This window comes from Bufo gargarizans, chromosome 7 (genome assembly GCF_014858855.1).
Source record: "Bufo gargarizans isolate SCDJY-AF-19 chromosome 7, ASM1485885v1, whole genome shotgun sequence".
Taxonomy (NCBI): domain Eukaryota; kingdom Metazoa; phylum Chordata; class Amphibia; order Anura; family Bufonidae; genus Bufo; species Bufo gargarizans.
Window position 1 is genome coordinate 85,929,720 of NC_058086.1, and position 19,773 is coordinate 85,949,492.

Sequence of the window (19,773 nt, forward strand, 5' to 3'; positions counted from 1 at the left end):
CAAAATGGGGTCACTTGTGGGGTAGTTATACTGCCCTGGCATTCTAGGGGCCCAGATGTGTGGTAAGTAGTTTGAAATCAAAATCTGTAATGAGACTTTGTAAGAAAAAAAATCTAAAAAAAAAATCATCAGTTTCCGCTAACTTGGGACAAAAAATAAAAAATTCTAGGAACTCGATATACCCCTCACGGAATACCTTGGGGTGTCTTCTTTCCAAAATTGGGTCACTTGTGGGGTAGTTATACTGCCCTGGCATTCTAGGAGCCCAAATGTGTGGTAAGTAGTTTGAAATCAAAATCTGTAAAAAATGACCTGTGAAATCCTAAAGGTGCTCTTTGGAATGTGTGCCCCTTTTCCCATCTAGGCTGCAAAAAAGTGTCACGCATCTGGTATCGCCGTACTCAGGAGAAGTTGGGGAATGTGTTTTGGGGTGTCATTTTACATATACCCATGCTGGGTGAGAGAAATATCTCTGCAAAAGACAACTTTTCCCATTTTTTTATACAAAGTTGGCATTTGACCAAGATATTTATCTCACCCAGCATGGGTATATGTAAAATGACACCCCAAAACACATTGCCCAACTTCTCCTGAGTACGGCGATACCACATGTGTGACACTTTTTTGCAGCCTAGATGCGCAAAGCGGCCCAAATTCCTTTTAGGAGGGCATTTTTTGACATTTGGATCCCAGACTTCTTCTCACGCTTTCGGGCCCCTAAAAAGCCAGGGCAGTATAAATACCCCACATGTGACCCCATTTTGGAAAGAAGACACCCCAAGGTATTCAATGAGGGGCATGGCGAGTTCATATAAAAAAAATTTTGGGGCACAAGTTAGCGGAAATTTTTTTTATTTTTTTTTTCTCACAAAGTCTCCCTTTCCGCTAACTTGGGACAAAAATGTCAATCTTTCATGGACTCAATATGCCACTCACGGAATACCTTGGGGTGTCTTCTTTCTGAAATGGGGTCACATGTGGGGTATTTATACTGCCCTGGCATTTTAGGGGCCCTAAAGCGTGAGAAGAAGTCTGGAATATAAATGTCTAAAAAATGTTACGCATTTGGATTCCGTGAGGGGTATGGTGAGTTCATGTGAGATTTAATTTTTTGACAAGTTAGTGGAATATGAGACTTTGTAAGAAAAAAAATATATATATTTCCGCTAACTTGGGCCAAAAAAATGTCTGAATGGAGCCTTACAGGGGGGTGATCAATGACAGGGGGGTGATCAGGGAGTGTATATGGGGTGATCACCCCCCTGTCACTGATCACCCCTCTGTCATTGATCACCCCTCTGTCATTGATCACCCCTCTGAAAGGCTCCATTCAGGCGTCCATATGTTTTTTACAGATCCACGGATACATGGATCGGATCCGCAAAACACATACGGACGTCTGAATGGAGCCTTACAGGGGGGTGATCAATGACAGGAGGGTGATCAGGGAGTGTATATGGGGTGATCACCCCCCTGTCATTGATCACCCCCCTGTAAGGCTCCATTCAGACGTCCATATGCGTTTTGCGGATCCGATCCATGGAGGCGTGGATCCGTAAAACACATACGGCGTCTGAATGGAGCCTTACAGTGGGGTGATCAATGACAGGGGGTGATCAGGGAGTGTATATGGGGTGATCACCCCCCTGTCACTGATCACCCCCCTGTAAGGCTCCATTCAGACGTCCGTATGTGTTTTGCGCATCCGATCCATAGATGCGTGGATCCGTAAAACACATACAGACGTCTGAATGGAGCCTTACAGGGGGTGATCATGCCATATAGACTCCCTGATCACCCCCCCTGTAAGGCTCCATTCAGACGTCCGTATGCATTTTGCGGATCCGATCCATGGATGCATGGATCCGTAAAACACATACGGGCGTCTGAATGGAGCCTTACAGGGGGGTGATCAATGACAGGGGGGTGATCAGGGAGTGTATATGGGGTGATCACCCCCCTGTCACTGATCACCCCCCTGTAAGGCTCCATTCAGACATCCGTATGTGTTTTGCGGATCCGATCCATAGATGCGTGGATGCGTAAAACACATACGGGCGTCTGAATGGAGCCTTACAGGGGGGTGATCAATGACAGGGGGGTGATCAATGACAGGGGGGTGATCAATGACAGGTAAGTGATCAGGGAGTCTATATGGGCTGATAAACCCCCCTGTCACTGATCACCCCCCCTGTAAGGCTCCATTCAGACGTCCGTATGTGTTTTGCGGATCCGATCCATAGATGCGTGGATCCGTAAAACACATACAGACGTCTGAATGGAGCCTTACAGGGGGTGATCATCCCATATAGACTCCCTGATCACCCCCCTGTAAGGCTCCATTCAGACGTCCGTATGCGTTTTGCGGATCCGATCCATGGATGCATGGATCCGTAAAACACATACGGGTGTCTGAATGGAGCCTTACAGGGGGGTGATCAATGACAGGGGGTGATCAGGGAGTGTATATGGGGTGATCACCCCCCTGTCATTGATCACCCCCCTGTAAGGCTCCATTCAGACGTCCGTATGCGTTTTGCGGATCCGATCCATGTATCCGTGGATCCGTAAAAATCATAAGGACGTCTGAATGGAGCCTTACAGGGGGGTGATCAATGACAGGGGGGTGATCAATGACAGGGAAGTGATCAGGAAGTCTATATGCGTGATCACCCCCCTGTCATTGATCACCCCCCTGTAAGGCTCCATTCAGACGTCCGTTTGCGTTTTGCAGATCCGATCCATGGATCCGTAAAACACACACGGGCGCCTGAATGGAGCCTTACAGGGGGGTGATCAATGAAAGGGGGTGATCAGGGAGTGTATATGGGGTGATCACCCCCCTGTCATTGATCACCCCCCTGTAAGGCTCCATTCAGACGTCCGTATGCGTTTTGCGGATCCGATCCATGTATCTGTGGATCCGTAAAAATCGTAAGGACGTCTGAATGGAGCCTTACAGGGGGGTGATCAATGACAGGGGGGTGATCAATGACAGGGAAGTGATCAGGAAGTCTATATGCGTGATCACCCCCCTGTCATTGATCACCCCCCTGTAAGGCTCCATTCAGACGTCCGTATGATTTTTACGGATCCATGGATACATGGTTTAGATCCGCAAAACACATACGGGCGTCTGAATGGAGCCTTACAGGGGGGTGATCAATGACAGGGGGGTGATCAGGGAGTCTATATGGAGTGATCAAGGGTTCATAAGGGGTTAATAAGTGACAGGGGGGGTGTAGTGTAGTGTAGTGGTGTTTGGTGCTACTTTACAGAGCTACCTGTGTCATCTGGTGGTCGAGCCAAACAAAAGGGACAATCAGAGAACCAGGTAGTAGGTATATTAGACACTTTTATCAAAACAGCGTCTAATATACCTGTTAGGGGTTAAAAAAATCACATCACCAGCCTGCCAGCGAGCGATCGCCGCTGGCAGGCTGGAGATCCACTCGCTTACCTTCCGTTCCTGTGAACGCGCGCGCCTGTGTGCGCGCGTTCACAGGAAATCTCGGCTCAAGCGAGATGACGCCAGTCGGCGTTAGCGTAGCCTGGGAGAGCCGCCGCAATGACGCCTTTCGGCGTTAGCGTGGCGGCAAGCGGTTAAAGAGGGGAAAGTTTTTAAACAAACAAATCTTACTTTTTTAGATTGTATCCACCTCCAGATTACCTCCTGAGTATCTCAGATGCACTTAGTAATGCTTCACTTTGAGAATGCTGCAAGCTATAATTAGGCAAGCTAATACTATATCGCCATATATACACACACTCCCACAAAATCTCCTCCCCCAACAACAGTGTGGCAAATTGTTTGATAATTTTCCTGTTAAATATGTCTCGAGATGTTACTCCAGTTTTTATACCAGCCTCATACCACCCACACCCCTGGAGTGTTCCTGCGACAACTGTGGCACTTTTACAATTCTTAAAGGGGTTGTCCGAGTTATTTTTTTGTTCTTTCTATGTTCCTAACTAGGCAAATGTAACAGCTTTTCAATTAACTCCCTTTATCTCCAGTGGCTGGTTTCTCAGATTTCACTGAGGGTCACATGACCTGTGATGTCAGCTTCTCTCCCTGCTCTGATAAAGTTTGTTTACAAGCCTGTAAACGAGATGTCACTGTGCTGACCACGCCCCCTTTCACTGCCGGCTGTCTTCTCTCGTCTAGGATTCTTAACCACTTCAGCTGCGCAGACTGTCTAGCTGCAGCAGTGACAATTCTGGGCACAGGATCTGACAGACTAGAGAGAGCATTGCACAATAAGGTAGGGGTAAGATCCTGTGTGTATTAGCAGTGTCATTGTACAGCTGGGACTTGTAGTCCTACACATACAACATGCTGCTGATTCTCCCATGTCACTCAGAGCAGCACTTGTATTCACTCCCTTAGCAGAGCATGGGGGAGGGGCAGAGATTGTTTTTATTGCATGTAAACAAAGGGCCAGAAAAGAACCAGGGAAATGAGGAAATATATATATATATTTTTTGCATAAAACTTGCTTAGCTTAGTTAAATATTGCTGGCCATCAGATTTTCAGTACTATATATTTTTTTTTTTCATAACTCGGACAACCCCTTTAAAGGCTATGTACACCTTTGGGGGCAAGTTTGTTTTATTAGTGCATTGTACTCATTATGAGTAGTGTTGGGCGAATCAAAGCCAAGCGAATTGGCTTTGATCTGAATTTCAGGAAAAATTTGATTCACCGCAAAGCTGAATTTCCTAGCACTTCGAGTTAACAAATCTATTTATGTGAAATGGCGGTATAAAAAATAACATACTTAATCAATTTTCTCATGGTGAGGCCGTCGCGACCATCTGGATTGAAGATACCGTGCAAAATCTTGCTCGGGGTGACGTGTGACACCACCACGCCAGTTTGCTGCCCGGGCCTGGTGCCATCATCAGTGATAACGTCACCGCGCCAGGCCAGCATAATGATGTAATTGCGCGATCTTCAATCAAGATGGCTGTCACGGCCTGTGCACTAGCAAATGGATAAGGTGAGTAAGTATAATTTTTTTTAACCTGATTAACCCCTGAAAGGCCTCAATTGTAGCATCAGATGCTGCAATCAGCGATGAATGAGGCTTTGAGGGTTTCAATGACGGCTGGTGGTGCCATTGCAATTTCCTGTCATTTTGCCCGCTACATACAAAGGAATGTGCTTCGTGACGAAGGCATTCGTCACAAATTGAATTTCTTTGTGAAATTCGGCTAAGCAGCCAAGTTGAATTTTTTATAACTCTCATAGTAACATAGTAGCATACAGTAGTTTCTAAGACATCCGTCCATCCAGTTCAGCCTGTTATCCTGTAAGTTGATCCAGAGGAAGGCAAAAAACCTCTGTGAGGTAGAAGCCAATTTTCCTCACTTTAGGGGGAAAAAATTCCTTTACAACTCCAATCAGAATAACTCCCTGGATCAACAACCCATCTCTAGTGACTGTAAACTGTAATATTTATACACTCCAGAGATACATTCAGGCCCCTCAACTCACCATCACCATCTCCTCAGGCAGAGACTTACATAGTCTCACTGCTCTTACTGTAAAGAATCCTCTTCTATGGCCTATTGCAAACGAACGTAGGTGTCCCATGCCTGTGCTGCGGACCGCATATGCAGATCTGCAATACACGGTCACCGTTCCGTGGGCATTCCGCATCACGGATGCAGACCCATTCACTTCAATGGGTCCGCAAATCCGAGGATGCGGAATGGTGCTGAACTGAACCCTACTGTCACGGCCACGGTTATGGTCGTGACTCCTTGGGAGCCGCATACAGTTGCCCGCGGTTGTGGTTGTTGTTTCAACCGCAGCTAAGGCATATTGTAGTTGGCCTCAGTGCGGTTGCCGCGGACAACAGCTATGTGTGCGGTTCCCGAGGAGTTGTATGCGTGTGTGGATGCACTTTGTTTGTATGTCTGGTGTGCACTTGTTGTTGTTTGGTGCGCACGGACATCGTCCTTTCACTGTGGCTGCCCGTGGCAACGTTTGGTATTATGTACATGTGGTGGCAGTGTCTCAGTCTTCGGGCTGTCTCCCAGGACGGCTGCCACCCATGTCGTTGCCAGCGGCAACAGCCACAGGGTGATCAGGTTGGTCACTTCCCCTGTATGTGTATTTTCCCTTCTGTGTGCTGGAAGGGTTAACTTCCTTCCCAGTGTGTGTGTTGTGTCACTGGGTGTGGTTGATCGGTGGGTGTGGCCACTTTGCCCTATAAAGCCTGTGTCTGGAGCACAGCTCAGTAGGTTGCTTTCAGTCATGCTTGGCTGAGGCAGCCGCCTGTGGATTCCATCCTTCTTGTAAGGGCCACCCTTCCGGTCATAAGTTTATTTCCTTTGATGTGTTGTTGATGTCCCATCTTTCCTTGTGTTTTAGTGCAGCTATGGATCTGGGTCCCTGTGTGTGGATGCGTGGTGATCTTCAGCATGCCAGCACAGGGATCCAGTCAGCTAGGCTGAGACAGGTAGGTGTGGAACTGTGTGGGTTCACCTGTCTTATCCATAGACCTGTTTATGTTCCCTTTCTTCATGCTGCTTGGCCAGTGAGACTCCTGCTCCTCCGTGTCTAGGAGGAGTGGGTTGTCTTACTCTGTCTCTAGTTCAGGGCCGACTTGAGGGCTTGTAGGGACTATAAGGTTCCAGCGTATGAGCCCTCCTACTATCAAGGTCGGCTCATGCAGACAGGAGACAGGGTCAGCGTTAGGGACGCATTAGGAGGTGACCAGCTCCCTAATTCTGTGGTCCTGGCCTAGTAGCGACCGGACATCTTACATCATCGCACGGCTGAGGATTTCCCCCATCCTCAGCCGTGACACCTACGGAAGCACTACAGAGTGCTTCTGTGGGGTTTCGTCCTGTACTTCCGTTCCGCAAAAAGATAGACTTGAACTCTTTTAGTGAACTCACCATCACCATCTCCTCAGGCAGAGACTTACATAGTCTCACTGCTCTTACTGTAAAAAATCCTCTTCTATGGCCTATTGCAAACGACCGTAGGTGTCCCATGCCTGTGCTGCGGACCACATATGCAGATCTGCAATACACGGTCACCGTTCCGTGGGCATTCTGCATCACGGATGCAGACCCATTCACTTCAATGGGTCCGCAAATCCGAGGATGCGGAATGGTGCTGAACTGAACCCTACGAAAGCTCTACAGAGTGCTTCTGTGGGGTTTCATCCTGTACTTCCGTTCCGCAAAAAGATAGAACATGTCCCATCTTTTTGCGGAATGGGCGGATCGCGAACCCATTAATGTGAATGGGTCCGCAATCCGCTGCGGCTGCCCACAGTCGGTCTTCCTGCATTACACGGGCACAGGGCACACAAGTTCATGTGCAGGAGGCCTATGTTTGTGTAGAAACACAGAGGCTGTCCCCTTGTCACAGTCACAGTCCTGGGGATAAATAGATGATGGGAGAGATCTCTGTACTGACCCCTGATATATTTATACACAGTCATTAAACCACCAGAGGCCAGTGCTTTTTCCTATAGTGTGCAAGCATGACCATCGCGGCTGGATTGCAAGGTGGTCGTAACCATGGAAATGAGAAGTTTATAATGTGTTTAATCCATCCAACAAAGGAAGCAATATTGATAATAACAATACATTAGTATGTGGCTTGTATTACCTACATGGTAAATGCCACTTGCTTTAATTATAAATCCATTAAAAGGCATATGTACATTGCAGTAGTGCCAATAAAGACACTTATGCGGTTCAGATGAAGCTTGTCATCCTTCCTCATATTTTCCACACCATGATCTGACAAATCATTTAGCTTCCACTCCTACAGTGTACAGTCGTGGCCAAAAGTTTTGAGAATTACATAAATATTGGAAATTGGGAAAGTTGCTGCTTAAGTTTTTATAATAGCAATTTGCATATACTCCAGAATGTTATGAAGAGTGATAAGATGAATTGCATAGTCCTTCTTTGCCATAAAAATGAACTTAATCCCCCCAAAAACTTTCCACTGCATTTCATTGCTGCCATTAAAGGACCTGCTGAGATCATTTCAGTAATCGTCTTGTTAAAATGGCAGACTTGACCCGTTAAAAGGAGGGTGATGCTTGAAATCATTGTTCTTCCATTGTTAACCATGGTGACCTGCAAAGAAACGCATGCAGCCATCATTGCATTGCATAAAAATGGCTTCACAGGCAAGGATATTGTGGCTACTAAGATTGCACCTCAATCATCAATTTATAGGATCATCAAGAACTTCAAGGAAAGAGGTTCAATTCTTGTTAAGAAGGCTTCAGGGCGTCCAAGAAAGTCCAGCAAGCGCCAAAATCGTCTCCTAAAGAGGATTCAGCTGCGGGATCAGAGTGCCACCAGTGCAGAGCTTGCTCAGGAATGGCAGCAGGCAGGTGTGAGCGCATCTGCACGCACAGTGAGGCGAAGACTTTTGGAAGATGGCCTGGTGTCAAGAAGGGCAGCAAAGAAGCCACTTCTCTCCAAAAAAACCCATCAGGGACAGATTGATATTCTGCAGAAAATATGGTGAATGGACTGCTGAGGACTGGGGAAAAGTCATATTCTCCAATGAAGCCTCTTTCCGATTGTTTGGGGCATCACGAAAAAGGCTTGTCCGGAGAAGAAAAGGTGAGCGCTACCATCAGTCCTGTGTCATGCCAACAGTAAAGCATCCTGAGACCATTCATGTGTGGGGTTGCTTCACTCATAATTTTGCCCCAAAACACAGCCATGAATAAAGAATGGTACCAAAACACCCTCCAACAGCAACTTCTTCCAACAATCCAACAACAGTTTGGTGAAGAACAATGCATTTTCCAGCACGATGGAGCACCGTGCCATAAGACAAAAGTGATAACTGAGTGGCTCGGGGACCAAAACGTTGACATTTTGGGTCCATGGCCTGGAAACTCCCCAGATCTTAATCTTCCCATTGAGAACTTGTGGCCAATCCTCAAGAGGCGGGTGGACAAACAAAAACCCACTAATTCTGACAAACTCCAAGAAGTGATTATGAAAGAATGGATTGCTATCAGTCAGGAATTGGCCCAGAAGTTGATTGAGAGCATGCCCAGTCGAATTGCAGAGGTCCTGAAAAAGAAGGGCCAACACTGCAAATACTGAATCTTTGAATAAATGTCATGTAATTGTCGATAAAAGCATTTGAAACGTATGAAGTGCGTGTAATTATATTTCACTACATCACAGAAACAACTGAAACAAAGATCTAAAAGCAGTTTAGCAGCAAACTTTGTGTAAACTAATATTTGTGTCATTCTCAAAACCTTTGGCCACGACTGTACATATGAACTGCTGAGTCATTAAGGAATGACCAACCATGACTGCAGACTATACGATGCAGGTACTTTTAGCAAGAGTTTTTAGTATGATTTTTTTTGTTTTTTTCATTTAATTCCTTATTTATGCCCTCTAATCTTATACACTTTTCATAACCCTTTCATTTTTTGCCTTTCCATAGCTAAAATATTCCAATGCCTACACACTTAATATATTTGAGTAACATAATGCTTTGAAGGAATTTGTCAGCAGTTTTGACCATGTCAAACTGTTGGATGTTTCTGCTGGTCACCACCTTTGGTTGGTATTTACTTTTTTAGGAGGTAGCAACGACATTTGGCCTGCATTTGATATATATATATATATATATATATATATATATATATATATAAAACTTTCAATTACTGTGCCGTTTGCTTGTATTACTGACAGCCTGGCAATATTGCTATTATACTGTATATATGGGTACATTTTACTCCTCCTATTTCTCAATAATATTTTATTGCTTTTTTAAACATTGCACTTGCACTTCATTTATAAAACTATGGCCTCTTGCACACGAACATCTGTGCCCCGTGGCTGTGCTGTGGCCCGCAAATTGCAGGCCACAATGCAGGAACACCGACCGTGGGGCAGCCGTAGCGGATCGTGGACCTATTCACTTTAATGGGTCTGCGATCAGCCCGTTCCGCAAAAAGATAGGACGTGTTCTATCTTTTTGCGGAATGGAAGTACGAGACAAAACCCCACGTAAGCACTCTGTTGTGCTTCTGTAGGGTTCCGTTCCATGCTTCCGTTCCGCACCATTCCGCATCACCGGATTTGCGGACCCATTCAAGTCAATGGGTCCGCATCCGTGATGTGGAATGCACATGGAATGGTGCCCGTGTATTGTGGATCCACATATGCGGTCTGCAATACAGCAACGGGACACCTACGGTCATGTGCAGGAGGCCAATATGGGGTGTTCCTGATATGATGGTGGTTGTACTGTGCCTTATATATTTTTGTGTCATGTTTTTTAACATGATGGATTACATAAAATGTATGTTTTACATACGGCAGTGGATGTTTTTCCTTATTGGGGGATACATTTTCAACTAGGAGTAGGCACCTGTTTGGCAAATAATTGTTGATAACCATTTTTGGAATGTATTCTTGACAGCATTAGGTAGTGGCCAAAGGAGTAGTGTAAATATGAACTTTTATTCTTTATACTCCTGATGATAAAAGCTCCACAAAAAGCATGTCTGTACTACTCTCCCCAACCCCAAACCTAGTCTGCCAGCAGTTTAGCATGTTCAAAACTGCAGATAGATTCATTTTAAACATTGTTCATTTCCTTTGTTAGGTCTGAACTTTCCTTTAATGCTACACAAGTTTTCCCGTACCAAGACATATCCTTTCTTGACACAGATGCAGTCATAAACCACAGCCTCCTATTGAAATCAATGGAAGACAGATTATGCACAGCTGTCTCCAACTTGTTGGTGTGAAATCTGCACCAAATGTCTTGTCAAAAGATACCATGTGAACATCCCCTTCTTGAATAAACTGTGCACTTCTGATGTTCACAGATTTTTTAGCTCTCGTTGTTAGGCTGGATTCAAATATATTTTTGATGCCCTTTTTGCCATATTTTGCAGGTTTTGGTGCTTTTATTTTTACATGCTTTTGGTGTTTTTTTGTAAGTGAAAATGCCAACCACACATTCTAGCTGAAAGTCTTTTGGATAGGACACGTGCATGTTTACAAGTGCCTTTATTTTTTTTTTTTTTTTTTTATATCCATGATGTTTTCTTGTAGCTGTGTCGTTTTCAGACAGTTTCTTCTCTATGGCGAAAAGTAGCACATAATTCACATGTGTTAAAAAAAAATAATTTATAATAATTTATGTGACGTGAAATAAACTGTGTTTTAGCAGTAAAAAAAAAAATTTTACTAAACCAATTAATGTCTGTAGGAGGCTATTAGCCTATTTCATACAGAGCAGATTTGGCATGTATTTTACATCCATTTTTCCAAGTCAAAATCAAAACCTAAACATAAAGTATGAGGCCTCTTTCACACGGGCGTCATGTGTGAGGGCCAGATAGGATGCGGGTGCGTCGCAGGAAAAAGCGTGATTTTTCAGCGCGAGTGCAAAGCGTTTTAATGCATTTTGCATGCGCGTGAGAAAAATGTGCATGTTTGGTACCCAGACCCAAACCCGGACTTCTTCACAAAAGTTCAGGTTTAGGTTAGGTGTTGTGTAGATTTTATATTTTTTTCTTATAACATGGTTATAAGGAAAAATAAAATAATTCTTAATACAGAATGCTTAGTAAAATAGGGATGGAGGGGTTAAAAAAAACAGTGAAATCATTAAACTCAACTCATCCACTTGTTCGTGCAGCCCGGCTTCTTTTCTTTCTTCTTCTTTGATGACCTGGGAGGAAAAGGACCTTAGGTGATGTCACTGCGCTCATCACATAGTCCATCACATGATCCATCACCATGAAGAAGAAAGAAAAGAAGGCGGGCTGCGCGATCAAGTGGATGAGGTGAGTTTAATTATTATTAATTTTTTTTAACCCCTTTATCCCTATTTCGCTAAGCATCCTGTATTAAGAATGCTATTATTTTCCCTTATAGCCATGTTATAAGGGAAAATAATAATGTTTGGGTCCCCATCCCGATCATCTCCTAGCAACCATGAGTGAAAATTATTTCTGCTGCTTGCACATGATCTCTGCAAATTTGATTCAGATAAATTAGACAGTTGCAGCAATTTCTGCAACAAATCTGCTATATATTTGCTTAAAATCATAGGGCTTGCAGAAGTCCATGTGCTTCCAACTAAAACAACCCCATTCAATTGATAGGAACTCATTTTCAGTTGCAGAAACTTTTTAGAACAAAATGTGACACGTGCAAAGGCTCACTTTTTTCAAATGCCACAAACAATGCTACTGCAAAATTTATAGAAAATTATATAAAAGTCTGCATACACATCATTTTTAATTTTGGTGTTTTTGTGCCATTTGTGGTTGTTAGTAGGGTGGAGTGAACCCGAACTGTAAAGTTCGGGTTTGTACCGAACTTTAGGATTTTTGGACCACGGACCCGAACCCGAACTTTTCCGTAAAAGTTCAGGTTTGGTGTTCGAGCTTTCTTGGAGCTTTTTGAAGCGGTTAACTGTCTGACCTTAGAAGCCATCACAGCCATGCCTACTAATGGCATGGCTGTTATTGGCCAGAGCAGCATGTGACCCAGGCTCTATATAAGCTTGAGTCACGTAGCGCTGCACGTCACTCTGCTGTTACAAGTGTAGGGAGAGGATACTGCTGGACTTGTGATTTCTAGGAGAGAATAGGAGAGAACCTAACTCAGCAATATACAGATAAATAGTTGTGTGGGTGCAGGACACAATTGTTTTACCCTGCCCTGAGGCCATTAACCCAAAAAATTATAACTTTCATAATTCTGTTAGGTTGGTGGCGGTGGCGGCCATTTCATGCAAGCTCAGTGCACCAGCACTGCATCTGAGCTTTTGGGACATTGCAAATCACCATTTTTTTTTTTACAAACTACAACATCTGGATTAGTCAGTGTGCAATTTAAGCTAGAAATACACCCATCATTGTTTTCTTTTGGGGTTTTAAAAACACACTTTAAAAAAAAAACAACAACAGTATTTTCCAGATCTGCAAGTGTTAAATTCAAGTTTAATATATACAGCTTTCATATTTTGTTGCCAAAAAAAGACTTTTTTGGCAATCTACAACATCTGAATTAGTCAGTGTGCAATTTGAGCTAGAAATACACCCATCATTTTCTGGGGTTTGAAAAACACACTTTTTTTTTTTAAACAGTATTTTCCAGATCTGCAAGTGCTAAATTTAATTTAAATTTTATATATGCAGCTTTCATATTCTGTTAGCAAAAAAAAAAAACTTTTTGAGCAATCTACAACATCTGTATTAGTCAGTGTGCAATTTAAGCTAGAAATATACCCATCATTTTCTGGGGTTTGAAAAATACACTTTTTTGACAAAAAAAACTCTATTTTCAGGCCTTGCAGCATCAGCACGTGTAAAATTACAGGCTTTTATACTGCTGTCAAATTGAAATCTTAAACAAACACTCGTTTGGGCACAAAAATTTTTGTTGACAGCCTTTGATGCAGATGTCATTGTGAGATACACCCTTAATACATTTGGGCTACATTCAGAGATTTTAAATACAGCCATTTGGTGCACCAATATTGAATTCAGGCCTACACTGGTTCAGGCCTTGTGAGATACAAGCTGTACAAACAGGGGTTTGAATCAGGTATTTGAAATACAGCCATTTTGTGCAAACAAATATTTACTTCAGGCCTACGCTGGTTTAGTCCATGTGAGATACTCCCTCTACATACAGGGGTTTGAATCAGGCATTTGAAATACAGCCATTTGAAATACAGCCATTTTTGGCAAAGAAATATTGAAATCAGGCCTACAGTGGTTCAGACCGTGTGAGATACTTCCTCTACATATAGGGGTTTGATTCAGGGATTTGAAATACAGCCATTTGAAATACAGCCATTGTGTGCAAATAAATATTTACTTCAATCCTACACTGGTTCAGACCGTGTGAGATACTCCCTCTACATACAGGGGTTTGATTCAGAGATTTAAAAAAACAGCCATTTGAAATACAGCCATTTTGTGCAAAGATATATTTACTTCAGGCCTACACTGGTTCAGGCCCTGTGAGATACTCCCTCTACATACAGGGGTTTGAATCAGGCATTTGAAATACAGCTATTTGAATTACAGCCCTTGTGTGCAAATACATATTTACTTCATGCCTACACTGGTTCAGACCGTGTGAGATACTCCCTCTACATACAGGGGTTTGATTCAGAGATTTGAAATACAGCCATTTGAAATACAGCCATTTTGTGCAACAATATATTTACTTCAGGCCTACACGGGTTCAGACCGTGCAAGATGCTCCCTCTACATACAGGAATTTGAATCAGGCATTTGAAATACAGCCATTTGAAATACAGCCATTGTGTGCAAATAAATATTTACTTCAGGCCTACACTGTTTCAGACCGGGTGAGGTTCTCCTTCTACATACAGGGGTTTGATTCAGGGATTTGAAATACATCCATTTGAAGTACAGCAATTTTGTGCAAAGATATATTTACTTCAGGCCTACACTGGTTCAGGCCCTATGAGATACTCCCTCTACATACAGGGGTTTAAATCAGGGATTTGAAATACAGCCATTTTGGGCAAATATATATTTACTTCAGGCCTACACTGGTTCAGACCGTGTGAGATACTCCCTCTACATACAGGGGTTTGAATCAGGCATTTGAAATACAGCTATTTGAAATACAGACATTTTGGGCAAAGATATATTTACTTCAGGCCTACAATGGTTCAGACCGTGTGAGATACCCCCTTTACATACAGGGGTTTGATTCAGGGAATTGAATAACAGCCATTTGAAATACAGCCATTTTGCAGCCACTAAGCAGCCATTGTTATACTGCAGTGCAATTGCTCATGTTTGTATTTCGGATATTTCACACTCTTTTGGAGTGTACCTTAATTTTTCAAAATTAAATTAAAACCGAAAACCTGTGTTGGCTATCTCGTCCTTCTCCACCGCCACTTCCACCTACTCCGCTACGTCCACCGCATCCTCAAACTCCTACTCCATATGGAACTCCACCTCATAAATAAATTTTTTTTGTACATGTTTTATTTTATATCATTTCACTACTTTGTCATTTACATTTTAGAGTGAAATTCACCAATTTTTGGGTGCATAGTACTACTGCTATACCTAGTAGGCCGGTAAATAAACAAAAAAAAATTGTCATTAACATTTTTGGGTGAAATTCACCTATTTTTGGGTGTATAGTACCACTGCTATACCTAGTAGACCAGTAAAAAAAAAAAAAAAAATATTGTCAGTTACATTTTCTGGTGAAATTAACACATTTTTCGGTTTATAGTACCACTGCTATACCTAGTATACAGGTTAAACAAAAAAAAAATTATTGTCATTAACATTTTCTATACCTAGTAGGCCATTTAAAAAAAAAATGTAATTAACATTTTCTGGTGAAATTAACCAATTTTTGGGTGTATAGTACCACTGCTATACCTAGTAGACAGGTTAAACAAAAACAAAAAATGTCAGTTATATATTCTGGTGAAATTCAACAATTTTTTGGTGTGATGTAACGCTCCTATACCTAGTAGACCGAAAAAAATTAAAATAAATTGTCTGTTACATTTTCTGGTGTAATTCACCAATTTTTGGGCCGTGAACATCACGGGGACTTGCGACATGGTGGGGCAGTAAGTGTGCACACGCCTACACGAACTTCTGGGTCTCCAAATTGGGCACATGGCCTGAGCTTGCCCTTTACTCCTTGGAGGTGCTGGCCTGCCCTGTAGCCAGTGTATTGTCTGAACGTGTGTTTAGCATGACTGGAGGGGGTTATCACAGGTTGTATTTCCCAATGTTTTGGGGTGTACACTAATTTTAAAAATAAAATGTAAAACCAAAAAGCAGTGTAGGCTACCTCCTCCACCGCCGCTTCCACCTACACCGCCACATCCACCACCTCCTCAACCTCCTACTCCATATGGACCTGGTCCTCCTAGATCAAGATTATTATTTTTTATTTTTACGTATTTTATGTTATTTAAAGTCATTTCCCTATCCACATTTGTTTGCAGAGCACGTGCCATGCTCTTAACCACATTTTGCTGGCATTTGCAGCTCTCTAGCCCTTTCCATGACATTTTTCCAGCCATTTTAGTGCTCAAAAGTTTGGGTCCCCATTGACTTCAATAGGGTTCGGGGTCAAGTTAGGGTCCCAAACTCGAACCTTTTTCCGAAGTTCGGCCGAACCCGTCGAACCCGAACATCCAGGTGTCCGCTCAACTCTAGTTGTAAGGTTTGTTTTCAAAACTCAAATTGCCTTCAATATAGCATTTTCCCAAGAAGCTTCTCTATAGAGCTTGAAAAATGTCAGAAAAAATGCATGTTTTAAATTTTACTAAATAAACAAGCGAGCCCAAATTTTTTTTGAAACTCCTGACATTTTAGAAACATTTGAAAATGTTGAAGAATATCTTGTATGAAGAAACCCTTCTGGTTATTTTGTCCTTCTCCAGATGAACACTTTGGCCCAAATCCTAAAGATGGCATTAGCTTAGACAGGCTGTCTAGACCTTCACCAGAATTATGACAATGCTCAGAAGTGATGACAAATGTGGTGCAGAGATAGACACTTTTTTCTGTTTCTATACAAACTATTGGTTGGCCTACTTTAAGACAGATTTTTATATTCAGAATTACACCAAAACTTGGCGCATCATAGAAACTGCCTCTTTCCTTATGATGCAACTGCCCACTTTCTGCTAAGCCCCACCACCTTTTGAGCATGTTGGAACTACGTAAGTGTAGAAACCCTAGGTGTGCAAAATTGCACCAATTTGCTCCACTTTTTTAGACAGATTTTTTGGAGCAGATTAAATTCATTATTAAATCCGGGCCTTTGTTTATAGGTTGAAAATTGTGTTGTTTTTTTTTTTAAAACCTTGGATGTGTTGGCTAAAGTTATGTGTTGAGCCTTAAAAATTACTCCAGTAAGTGCATTGGAAACACATGTATTTCTTGCCACCCCCACTAAATTTATTTTAATATCTGCTAAATCTCTTTATCTATTTTATCAATTTTATTTATTTTAAATAGATTGCCTAGCATGTATTTCCCATGTTACCAGACAGGGGCGTACATAGAAAACACAGGGCCCCATGGCAACAATCTGAATTGGGGCCCCTTGTGAGTGACCTATCGCATCCTTTAGGGTACGTGCACATCTACTGCAGAGGTTCCAGCAGAAGCCTCTGTTGCAGGTTCTGGCAAAAACAAAGGCCAAAACACTGCTGCATGTGGGATTTCGAATGACCCCATTATTTTGAATGGGATCCGGCAGGTGCCAGCAGTGTTTGGCATATGCTGGATCTGGCAATTCCTGAATTCTGCTGGAATGCTGGAACAGAATACCAAAATCTGATCTCAAGTGAGTGTCTAGCCTTACCCAATGAACTGTGCCCACTGCTGCTACTTTTCATATAGTGTGTAATCCTTCCCCCATGGTCTGTGCCTGCTCCTGCTTCACCTCCTCCCCAATGCTGAGCGCAGTCAGGGCCTGAGGCAGATCTTCACAGAGCTGCACTGGAGTCTGGACTGGTGATGGTGCCGGATCAGGTCAGGTCCGGACTGGTCAGTCAGGTCACAGTGCAATGTATGTATGTTGGAAGAGGAACAGAACAGGGACATTTTACAAAGTGCAGACACCGAAAACTAAAGGATGTAATCCAGTCACAACTGATGTTTATTTGACTGCTGCAGAACCTCCTAATACATACCTCAGCTGCTGCAGAACCTCCTAATACACACCATAGCTCCTGAAGGTCCTCATAATACACACCTCAGCTGCTGCAGAACCTCCTGTTACACATTTCAGCTGCTGCAGAACCTCATAATACAGACCTCAGCTGCTGCAGAACATTATAATACAGACATCAGCTGTTGCAGAACATCCTAATACACACCTCAGCTGTTGCAGAGCCACCTAATATACACCTCAGCTGCTGCAGAACATCCTAATACACACCTCAGCTGTTGCAGAACCTCCTAATACACACCTCAGCTGCTGCAGAAGCTCATAATACACACCTCAGCGGTTGCAGAACTTCATAATACCACATCAGCTGCTTTAGAACCTCATAACACACACCTCAGATCTCATCCTGGTCAGCAGGATCCGTCAGGTGTTGTCGTCCATGAAGTGCCAGATCCGGAACTGCAGTGATTTTAGTTGTTCTGCTCCTATGACAGGTCAGAACAGCGAACGTTACCAGCAAAGATGTGAACAAAGCCTAATACAAACCTCAGCTGCTGCAGAACCTCCTGATACACACCTCAGCTGCTGCAGAACATTATAATTGTGACAAGGGAACTACAAATCTCATCATCACCAGATTGTTAGTATTGGAAATTAGGGGGCAACACAGGGAGAGGTAAAATGGAGAGAACTACAACTCCCAGCATGTCCAGGCTGTTATTGTATACAAGTGGATATTACACAGAGAGAGTATAAGGCGGGTTCACATCACCGTCTAGTTTTCCGTACGTCTGACCCGTCAGACGAACAGAAAAAAAATAAAAATGATCCTGCATTTGAAGCATAAGTTCTGCATATTTTGCATCCATTTCAGCCATTTCCACCTGAGATCCGTTGTTTTATGGAAACAAGTCCTGCACGCAAAACGGAAAACTAAACTGTGATGTGAACCCAGCCTAAGAAGAGATAACTACAACTCCCAGCATGTTCAGATTATTATAGGGCATCATCCAGTCGTACTAGGTGAGAACTTTAAAAGGAAATAACTATAACCCCCAGTATGGCCAGACTTACTATGGGGCATCAGTATACATTACAGAGAGGGGGTATAAGAGGAGAGAACTACAACTCCCAGCATTACCAAGATGTTATGTAGGTTATCCCAGGACACCACCAAACTCTACTCCAGGCACCACACAGAAGCCTCACCCCCTCACAATGACATCCAATAGGTTTTTCACCATTCCTCTGTACTGGTCACATGATGGTGACATCACCAAAGGTCCTTCAGACTTCTTCTGCTCTGCTATTCCTTGGCTTCCTTCACTGGTCACATGGTTGATGACATCACCAAAGGTCTTTCTCCACTCCTTACATTCTCTTTTCACACAGCTAGCTATACAACTGTAATTAGTGGGCGGGGCCTATGCTCCACTGCGGGCCCCCTTCCCTCAGGGACCCAATAGCAGCTGCATGGTCTGCCTCTATTGGAGGTATGCCACCGTTCCCAGATATTACTTTACAATTTTCCCCAACTATTTAAATGTTATATTTTTCAACGCTGCTGTGCTCATTCCACTGAAAGAATCCATTCTCTTCCTTCCTGTACCAGCTTTTCAACCAGTAATTAAAAGGTAAACTGTTAACAGTTTAAAGCCTCATGTACACCACCACATTTTTTATCCAGATTTTTTTTGTCTCCAAATAGGATTGTGGACCAATTCATTTTAACAGGGCCTCAAAAGATGAGGACAGCACACCTTGTGCTGTCCACATTCATATGTTTATTCCGCAGCCCCACAAAAAACATGTCCTATTCTTGTCCATTTTGCAGACAAGATCCGCAATTTGTGGACCACCAAACGGATACGGTTGTTTGCATGAGGCCTAATACTGCCTTGATGAACAGGCTACATCACTTACTTGAACTGTACTGCTCAATACAGTGTATAAGCTTGGGAGTCTCAATATTCAGGAGCTTCTGGTTGCTCCCACCTTTCCGGGGATGATTGACAGCATTCTTCCTATGCTCTATGTAGTAAGTATGCTGCCAATCAGCGCTGGTGGAACAGGAGGGG

The 19,773-nt window shown here is 43.1% G+C and overlaps 1 protein-coding gene across 1 annotated transcript in view; it reads left to right on the forward strand.

Moving 5' to 3' along the window:
* The window catches only part of RASD2 (RASD family member 2), a 286,407-nt gene that overhangs the window by 119,467 nt on the left and 147,167 nt on the right, over positions 1-19,773 (forward strand). The window lies entirely within an intron of this gene.